General features: G+C 45.3%; 1 protein-coding gene across 1 annotated transcript in view; it reads right to left on the reverse strand.

Annotated features, from left to right (window-relative positions):
* Positions 1 to 10,927, reverse strand: part of TMEM182 (transmembrane protein 182) — a 90,264-nt gene extending 79,337 nt beyond the window's left edge. Inside the window, exon 1 of the mRNA XM_088795998.1 lies at positions 10,757 to 10,927. The gene's annotated coding sequence lies outside the window, so the exon portion shown is untranslated. The remainder of the gene's footprint in view (positions 1 to 10,756) is intronic.
* Positions 10,928 to 10,935: the final 8 nt, after the last annotated feature.

Genomic DNA, 10,935 nt, shown 5'->3' on the forward strand with positions numbered 1-10,935 from the left:
CACACACGACTGTCAACAAGTGTTAGCACAGACCTATGCGGCCAGGTGGGACTTGCAGGATGTGCCCCCAGACAACCCAGAGTGGACGCTCTTCACTGATGGGAAACGGGGCCGCCAAGCTGACTATGCCGTAGTCACTTTGCATGAGACCATAGAAGAAAAGGCCTGACCCCCGGGACTAGCTCAGCTAGCTCAACTTACTGCCCTCACCTGAGCCTTGGAACTGAGCCAAGACAAAAGGGCTAACATATTTACTGACTCCAAATATGCCTACTTAGGTTTACGTGCCGTTGAATCACCTGGAAAAAAAGAAATCTCTTAACAGCCACTGGGTCTCCCATCAAATATCATCGGGAGATCAATTGGTTACTCCATTCAGTACACTTCCCCCCAAAAATAGCGGTCAGACATTGCAAGGGACACCAAAGGGGAAATGACGAGGTTTCTGAAGGTAATTGTCTAGCAGATCAGGAGGCCAAAAATGCCGCCAAACTAGCTCCCACAACAGCTGGGACAGATTGGCAGCACATATCAGGCCCCAATGCACACAAGAACAACAGTTGACAAAGAGACGGGCTACACTTATATGCCTTTGGATGGCTACAGAGTGAGGATGGCCCTCTCCACCTCCCAGCAGCAAATCAGTGGAAGGTCCTCAAAACCCTACACCAGACCTTCCATTTAGGGTGGGATAAAACCGTACAGATGGCTCAACGGTTATTCACAGGCAAAGATATTCGCAAAACTATAAAAAACATCCTTACCTCCTGTGAGGTCTGCCATAGAAACAACCCCCTAACACATCTTCAAAGACCCACGGGAATACAAAGGCAGGGTAAATATCCAGGGGAGGACTGGCAGTTAGATTTCACCCAAATGCCAAAGCAAAAGGATACAAATATCTCCTAGTAGGCACCTTCACACATTGTGTTGAGGCCTTTCCCTGAAGGACTGAACAAGCTATAGAGATAGTTAAAGCTCTAATCACAGAAATCGTACCCAGGTTTGGTCTCCCCGGGTCCCTCCAAAGTGACAATGGACCCTCTTTCAAATCCTCAGTCACCGAAGGAGTCTCTAAAGCCTTGGCAATAAACCACCATCTCCACTGTGTGTGGACAGCCCGCCCAGTTCTCTGGCCAGGTAGAAAAGACCAATGGCATTATTAAAAGACATCTTCAAAGGCTATCCCAAGAAACTAGCCAAAGCTGGATCACCTTGCCCCCTATAGCTCTCCTTTGTATTCGAAAAAACTCCAACAAATGGGGCCTAAGCCCCCTTGAGATGCTCTATGGCAGGTCCTTCCTAACAAATGACCTACTAGTAGACCGTGAAACCATAGAATTAACCCAGCATGTTACCTCTCTAGCCCAATTCCAACAGGCCATCCAACAGATACCAGGATCACAACCCAGAGAAAAAGGCAGCCCCTGTTTTCGCCAGGTGATGAAGTGCTTATTAAAACCCTTCCCTCTGTCTCCTAGTCTAGACCTGGTCTGGAAAGGCCCTACATGGCAATCCTTTCCACTCCCACAGCATTTAAGGTGCCAGAATTCAACTCCTGGATCCACCATCTCAGGTAAGCCCTGGACACCTGTAGATCCCAGCCCTGAATACTCCAGCCATCCCCAAGGAGGTCTGAAAGTAATCCTGCACCATTCAGATAAGTACCCGGATGGTGGGACTTAACCCCAGAGGGACGATAGTGGGGTTACATTCTCCTAATACTTGCCTTTTTCCTCTTTCTTACCATTCACCCTCATCTGTGCTGCCCTAGACCCGACACCCCTTCCCTGCCACGGTCTCTCGTGGGCAGGCTTGAGTTTGTGGCTGATCTGCATCGTATTCTTAGAACTCACCCTAGTGGTCCTATGAAACCTTCCCGAAGTCCAGCATGACCGCAGGGTTCGTGTCCCTTGTTCTCCTTCTGGCTGCCACCTGTGCCCTCCAGGCAGAGGGAATCTCAGAATGGGTCCAGCTGATGGCAGCCGCCTTTTACCTAACTGATTGCTAGATCCGTGGAAGGAAATCCCTGGGGACCACTATTCCTGCCCCTATTTACACCTGGCTATGAACTAATTACACTGTTACCCCCTCCATTTCTTACACTAGCCGTTTCCCCAACAAGGCCATTGACGGACTGTTTCTGACCACATTGAGGGAGGGCATGGAGAGCAAGAGACGACCGAGTCCCCAGTCGAATGAAACCCAGACTCTCGCCTGGCTAGATAGGCTAAGCCTTAGTACTTCGGCCATCTTTTGGCTTTGCTGTGAAAATGTTATTCAACCTGTATGCCTGGAATTATTCCCTGGGGAGCTTCTCTTTTCCCAATGTAAATTCACTTTCAAGGTCACCACCGATTCAGGGGAAGAACATTGGAATTCCTCGAATTATAACACGCTACCGGCAAATAAAACCCCCACCAAATATCACATGTGCCTCACGACCCCCTGTCCCCCCTAAGGAGGGCATCCCTTACACCCACCACAAACCTATCCTGTTCCACAGGATGGTCTCATGTAGTCTGCAACACATCACAGGTCACTTGGGCCTCAGGACTGCTCCTCTGCACTCACCGGTTCTCCCTAAAAACCTACCCCTCAAGCGCTTTAGCTTCCACAGTCTCCGATAGACTCAACATGGATCTAACTTTAATTTGGCAAAAACTGAGTGGAACGTCCTCCAGTGTGGGCAAACCCCAAACCCTCTATACATACAGGTTTAATCTTAATCTAATACCTGAGCAAGGTCTCTTTTTCTTCTGTGGCACCAAAGCCTACCCCCTAGCTGGACCGACCTCTGTAGCCTTGCTTTCCTAGCTCCCATGGCAGACTACTGTGTTTCCCCGAAAATAAAACCTAACCAGAAAATAAGCCCTAGCATGATTTTTCAGGATGACATCCCCTGAACGTAAGCCCTAATGCGTCTTTTGGAGCAAACCTTAATAGATGACCCAGTCTTATTTTCGGGGAAACATGGTATGCTCCCAGCACCAGCTACATGCCACATGTTTTGAAACAACTGCACCCCAGAGCATGGAGGGTCGCAGTAGCGCTGGTTCTAATCCCACTTCTAACCTGGATTTTAGGAGCATCCATTACTGCCTTAGTGGGCCAACTAGAATAATTTTTAAAATAAACCACTACTGGAATACGGAAGCTTACCCAACAGGTAGATTCACTAGTAGGGGGGGCTCTTTAAAACAGATGGGCCCTAGACTTATTAACTTCTTATGTAGGGGGGACATGTGCCTACCTAAAAGAGAGATGCTGTTTCTACATAAATCATTCTGGGTCTGTGGTCACCCACTTAGACACTGTAAATGAACTCGTAACTTCCATCGAAAATCTCTCAGACTGGTGGTGGACATCCCAGAGCGCTCAACTCTATGGGGCTATGGCCCCTGCTGGCCCCTCTGCTAGTCCTCTTTCTGCTCTCATTCAGACCCTGCATCCTCAATCTGCTCATTCGGTTTATCTCTTCTCATCTAGAAACAATAAAGCTATAAATGGTACTCAACATGGAGCCGCACATGGACCTCCAAAACCCACCCATCTACCACTGACCACTAGACCGCCCTTTGACCGACTAGCCCACTGCTGGCCGATACTCTTCCCTTTCTCAGCAGGAAGCAGCCAGAGCGGTCTTTGCCCCTCCCTCTAAAGGCAGGTAGGGTTACATCATCAGTGGGGAGATTGAGATAAGAAAGTCATAGGCAGTCAGGGACAGGACCGAGGTAGAGGACATCAAGGCCCAGAGAAACAGTTTCAAAGTAGCTGGCAAAAAAATGTGGAGAAGGGAACTGGGCTGGAGGGGCTACCATATCAAACTGCAGAATCAGCCAAGACACCAACCCAGGTATAGGGGTGGGAAGGCTGGGCGGGGGAAGAGGTTGGGGCAATCAGCTTCTGGTAAACAACTTGAAGATTGCAGACTCAGGACATATAGGTGCAGCTTAGCCTGCGGGGCATTCCATTTTCAGGTCCCCCTCTCCCTGAGAGCTTTTCTCTTGCTCTTTACAATAAAACTGTGTCCGCTTAAATTTGCCTCTCCAATCCACATTTCCATTCCTTGCCAACAGTGAGATCACGATCCCAGGAACACACCTGGATACCCACATCACTACCTGGTGCTTACAGAGAAGATGGAAGAATCCTAAGAGTCGTCTCCCACCAGTGTTGGCTAGGGGAGCAGAAAAGTAGCCACTGCCAAACTCTATCCACCTATCTCCCCTGTAGAACAAAAGCCTTATTCTGCATGGAGAAGAAGAACAAAACTGTCACATGGTGGAAACACTTTTAGCTGAGTAAGACAAGTTAAAAAAAAAAGAAGAAAGAAAGGGAGGGAGGAAAAGAGGAAGGAAGGAAGGGAGGAAGGAAGGAGGAAGGGAGGAAGGAAGGAACTTTTCCCCCTGAGAAAGAAGCAAGAATATACACAGAGCATCAGAATTTTGGGGCAGTGAAACTCTCCTGTATGATACCACAATGGTGGATACATGCCATTAGACATTTTTCCAAACCCACAGGATGCACAGCACCAAGAGTCAGCCCGAATGCACACTATGGACTTTGTGTGATAATGATGTGTGAATGTAGGTTCATCAATTATAACAAATGTGCCACTGAGTGGGGGGTGTTGATAATCAGGGAGTCTGTGCATGCATGGGGGTAGGGAGTACATGAAAACTCTCTGTATTTTATGCTGTGCTTCTGTGAACCTCAAACTGTTCTAAATAAGTCCATTAAAACAAACAAACCAAAACACCTCTCTACATAAGACAGGAACTGGAATATCTGTTGCCAGGCCCGGCACTACAACTGAAAGAGGGATGGGAACACTTGAGAAGGCCACATCCTAGAGACTCAGGTTCTTAGTACCTGAGACAGTTCCTTTCTAAGATTATGCCTGGCTGAGACATAGTCAGAACACCAAAGATGCTCTCCCCTCTGCCAACCACCAACGTGCTCACAAGTGCCAACTAGAAATGATGATGGAATATACCCTAGAACTGCAAGACAAAGATTGGCTCTGAGGCACAGTACAGAGGGAAGACCCAAAGCCAAGAGGGGAGCAGATATAATGGAAATGCTCTAACAAAGTAGCCAACACCTTAAACACAAGGTAGCACTAGAGCAGTGTCTCAGCGCTATGGATATTATGTACTGGATAACTCTGTTGTGGGGGGTGGGATGCTGTCCTGTGAATTGTAAAATTGTAGAATTTTAGCAGTATCTCTAGTCTCCAACTCACTAGATGTGCTAGTAGCACACCCCTAGCTGTGACAATCAAACTATCTTAGGCAAGAGATGGGGACAAGATGACAGCGTAGGAGATGCTAAACTTTCCCCGTCCCACAGGCACCCCAAATAAACACCTACGTATAGATCAATTCTTCCTGAGAGACAACTGAGGGATGACTGAAACAACTTCTGTACAGTAAACGAGAGAGAGACCACATGGAGAAGAGTGGGGAACGACGGGATTGCGGGGGGTGCCGGTGAGCACAACTGTTTATATTTTGTATGTTTACACAATGCAACTGGAACCTCTATCCAGGATCCTATCTGGAATCCTCTGCTCGATGTGCAAGGCTGCCCCAGAACATTCCCCGCTGCCCTGCCCAGAGCCAGCTCCAGCCTGGACAGCCAGGGCACCACCGTGCACACGCACACCGCGCCACATGGCCCAGAGCCCACTTCAGCCCCGGACAGCTGAACCAACAGGGCACCACTGCATACTCACACGCACTGGGCTACCCCATCTCAAGCCTGCTGGGCCCTGCCGGCTGGCACTTCAGGCACTGTACATGCACACCCCAGCTCCAACCAGTCTGCCAAAACCATACACAACCCATAGTGAGGTTGTTTCTACGTGAGGCCACATTTTCAAGACTGGGAGAGATAACTATTTCATCTAATTCGCAGAAACCAACACAGAAGGTCAAACAAAATGAGAACACTGAGGCATATATTTCAAATGAAGGAACAAGAAAAAAAAAAAAATCCAGAAAAAAATCCTTACAAAACAGAAATAAGTAATTTGCCTGCTAAAGAATTCAAAATAATAGTCATACGGATGCTCACCAAACTTGCGAGTAAAAGAGAACTCAGTGAGAATTTCAACTAAGAGTTAGAAAATGTAATAAAGAACCAATTTGAGCTGAAGAACAGAAAAATTAAAATGAAAAAGTACACTAGAAGAAATCACCAGCAGATTAGATAATATAGAAGAATGGATTAGTGGAAATCTCTCAGAACAGCAAGAAGGTAAAAGAATAATACTAATCATATATATAATTTAAGGGACCTCTAGGACAACATCTAGCACACTAACAATCACATTATAGGGATTCCAGAAAGAGAATAAAGACAGGGGCAGAAGTTTAACTGAAGAAATAATAGCTGAGAACTTTCCTAACCTGGGGAAGGAAACAGACATTTAGGTCCAGAAAGCACAGAGTTCCAAACAAGCTGAATCCAAAGAGATCCAAACCAAGATATATTGCAATTAAAATGGCCAAAGTTAAAAGAGAATCTTGAAGGCAGCAAGAGGAAAACAACTACTCACATAAAAGGGCAACCACCCCATAAGGCAACCAGCTCATTTCTCTGAGACAGAAACTTTATAAGCCAAAAGGGAGTGGTAGATTACATTTAAAGTGCTGAAAGAAACTTAAAACTCAGAATACTCTACCCAAGGATAGCATTCAGAATTGAAGGACAGCTAAAGAGTTCCCCAGACAAGCAAACACTAAAGAAGTTCATTACCACTAAATTGGTTTTATAAGAAATGTTAAAGGATCCTCTCTCTGTAAGCAGAAAAGGCCATAACCAGAAATGAGAAAATATATGAAAGGAAAAACCTCACTGGTAAAGGCAAACATATAATAAACACTAAATCAGATACTTAAAAAGCTAGTATGAAGGTTAAAAGTAACAAAATAAACTATAACTACAATAAGTTAGGGAACACACAAAACAAAAAGATCTAAAATACGACGTCAAAAACATAAACATGGTCTCATCTTCTAATTCAACAGAACCCTTGCTATGTCCCCTGGTGGACACATTGCCCTCTTGTGATCAGAGACCTCAAAACCAGAGGTCTGCCAAAGTTGCCAAGATGGGGTATTAGGTATAATTGTGAGAGGAGCCACTACCACTTCTACCCTTCCCAAGCTATATCTTCTGGATAAAGACGAGACAGCACTATATAATGGTCTCTAATTCAACAGATACACCATATGCTTGAAGACAGAACCCCATTCGTTTAGGGTGTCATCTTCCATTTAGCGCTATAACTGAGCCTTCAGTAAGCCTCCATTCTTCTGGGTGATGGGTAATGTGATAAGATCAGTTAATTCACTAAGGATGATACTACTGCTTTATTTCATCTGCAGTGAAGTGAGTACATTACATTGATCAGGAGCCATACTATGTAAAAATACCACATAAGGTACTCTGTGAGACCATGAACAGTGTTGTTAGAAGTAGTAGGAATAAAGAAGGAAAATATAGATGCAAAATACTTGTGTATTCCACTGAGGATGAATCTCTGCACTTCCCATAATACTAGTAGAGGTCCAATAAAATCAGCCTTCTGTTGGGTTGTTTCCCCAGGGAATGGTGGCATAGCAAGAACTAAATGATAGTTTCTGCTGCTGGTAGATTAGAAATTAAGCAGTATCACTGATAAAAGTGAGACCACATATAGCCTCCATCTCTGCCACCATAGCTATTTTGTTAATGAGCCCATCGAAGAAATACTAGTGTGGGTGGGGACATCCAAAGAGCACATCATTTTGTCCACCTCATTTTTAAGAGCCTCCTCTGCAGTAGATACCCACTGGTAGACATTCACATAGGACAAAAATATCTTCTACACCCTGTGCCCCATTTGACACATCCATACACATCTCTTCTCCAGACTTATATGTCACTGAACTTCCAAGTCAGTTATATCTAGCCTATTTGACATTGCCCATGAATAGTGTAATTCATATTTGGCTCTCACTCCAGGCAAAGTGAATAACCAAAGTACCACGTGAAGTTCCAGCCAATGGCAAGGTTTTCCTTCCTGCACCACTGTCCTTCAAAGTTACCCGTGTAGCACTGCAGCGCTACAGCTATACACTTTCAGGTTGTACCAGAATATCATGCAGATCTATTTGTAAACCAGCCTTAGTTGTTTCTTCTTCAGTCAACTGTTTGTAAGGAACTTCCCAAGAGGCCAGGAGAACTCCAAGGTCTCTGCTGATTATATATTAGCAGTCTTTCAATTCCCTTGGTGTGTAAGCAATTTCCTCCAAAGTTGTAGTGTCTACCTGCCCCCTGGAGCATACTAAGATTTTACCCTGGCTATTTATCTAGCAACCACACTAGGTGGTTTGGATAGGTCTTGAACATGAGCATCCCTCTTCAAGGCATCTACCCCAGATGGGAAAATCACACAATTTTCAAGAACAAGAAGGCTAGTTTCCTCAGATACGGAAGGACAAACTACTTCTACTGGAAAAAAAGGCTGAGTGACTTGGAGGTTCAAGATTATCAGTTTCATCTGGACCCAAACACATGTCTCCATTCTAATTTCATTATTTCATTCTTCCCTAAACAGTACCCTAACTTTCCCATGAGAAACTCTGAAAGACTGAATTCAACAGATGTTGTAATTCAGCAACACAACTGAATAGATTTTCATCAAAATTTCAGTAAAACCTGACTCTTCCTGATACCAGAGTGAGAGGAGTAAGTAATGAAATAAGTTCCTAAACAAAAGCGGGACTACTAATCATAGTTAATATTTATTAAGTACTTACCATGTGTCAGGCACTGTGCTAACTTTACTGCAGTCAGAATAAAATCCCAAATCTCTGCCATGGCCTTTTGGGTCCTGAATGATCTGCACCCCTGCCTACTTCCCTACCTCTCTGATCTCTCAGTGTTCAGAAATTTTCAGATATCTCCTTTCAACTCTTCTCAGCTTATATGTCACCTCCTCCAAGCTGCCTTTCTAAAGCAGCTCACGTCTTCAGTCTCCACATTGAGACCATGCTTTCTTACATCACTTGTCAAAATGTTGTTTTATTTGTTTTTATTTTTTTACTTATTGTATATTTATTATTTTATCATGTTTATTTACTGTGCATTTATTATTATTCCAGGAAACTCTACCCTCAATTCAGGCAGAAACCGTCTCTGTCTTGTTCACATTTGCACACATCACCAGGGAAAGTGCTCTTGGAGGGGCCAAATTAACTTACTCCAGGTCAGTCACAGCCAACTAGTGCCCTAGGTCTTGGTGTCTTCCATCTGAAGCTGGTCACCACCAAGGCCAACCCTGGGAACGAAAAAGGGTCTATGCCCAACAAGTTATTGGAGGGCAACATGGCAGGCCTGACAAGCTCAGTGACCAAAAGTAAGCACACAGGACGATCTGATCATAAATTCCTAACTGGACACGTCATGGTAGGTAGTCACATCTCACCTTCCTTCACAAAGGTCGATCATTATCTTAACTGAGCCCTGTCCATTGTTCTTATGCATGTAGGATAACATACTTTTGAAATGTCATAGTGATTTTCTTTTCCAGACCCCTCTGAGGCATAACCACAGGCACCAGACCACAAGACCAGAACACAAAACTATGAAACTCCTTGTCATGCTGGGTCTCTAGTCCCGCTCCCCACATAAGAACACAGGACATGGTGAGGCCAGAAAGGAAAACCAACAGAGCCATAGATAGAGGACTCATACAACTGTACTCTTGCTGGCGGCTGGGTTGGAGACACAGGAAGCAGGAGCCACACAACCCGCAACCCGCCGTCCACTTGTCTCTGCCAGCCAACCTCACTTGCTAACTGTAATCCGCCTCTCTGCAATCTGCAATCCACACTCCGCCACACCATGCCACACCACCCCTTGCTAGCTTAGCCATGGCAGTTATATCAGTGACTAATGGCTAACCAGTAACAGCCGATGGCCAACTAGTCACAGTTGATGACCATCTACTACCTGAGCCAGCACCTTCCTATGTGAGGCCGAGAGACTGGAAACTGCTCTCTGGGGTTCTGTCCCCACACTCCTCATTCATTGTTAACTTGTGTCCTGCATACCATCTCTACGTGCTGTAAATGTTCATTATTCACTATCCTGTACCCACTAAGGTAAAAGAAATACCGTGTTTCCCCAAAAATAAGACCTAGCCAGACAATCAGCTCTAATGCATCTTTGGAGCAAAAATTAATATAAGACCTGGTCTTATATTATATTACATAAGACCCGGTATTATATTATATTGTATTATTATTATATTATATTATGTAAGACCGGGTCTTATATTAATTTTTGTTCCGAAGTACACATTAGAGATGATGGTCTGGCTAGGTCTTATTTTCGGGGAAACACGGTACATATCTCTCCATTTTACTTATTATACAATCTTAGAGATTTCCCCCACACACACACTTGGCTTTCTCCTGCCTCCTTAATCTACCACCATTGGTTTCATGCACCTTCTTGCATCTCCTCTTCGGCGTCTCATGTATAAAATAAGCTATAAAGCTGCCATTCTGCAGAGCACTTTCTCAATGCATTGAGATTTTGCTTCCAGGTGTGTCCTCAAAATCTGTCTCAAATAAACCCTTATAAAACTTTTCTACAAGTTCGGACGCTTTTCCCTTCCTAACCCCGCACTCTGAGCGAAGCTCATCATAATTCCCTCCCACCCTCCGATGGCAGGGACGGCACGCAAGGTCTTTACCCCAAGGAAACGTAGAGCAGCATCACATAATGACCATCATAAAAGTGGCGCGTCCGTCACATGCTGGTGGCACTAGCTGTCCACTCCCCGACCGGGGCCGAACTCCCTACCTCCTTTCCCCCCTTCCCCTGCCAGGGCACCTCCGACGGCGCCAGGCGCCCGGGGCAGCCCGCGGCACT

Source organism: Rhinolophus sinicus, chromosome 2, assembly GCF_057876585.1.
Source record: "Rhinolophus sinicus isolate RSI-liver-muscle chromosome 2, RSI-T2T, whole genome shotgun sequence".
Lineage (NCBI taxonomy): Eukaryota > Metazoa > Chordata > Mammalia > Chiroptera > Rhinolophidae > Rhinolophus > Rhinolophus sinicus.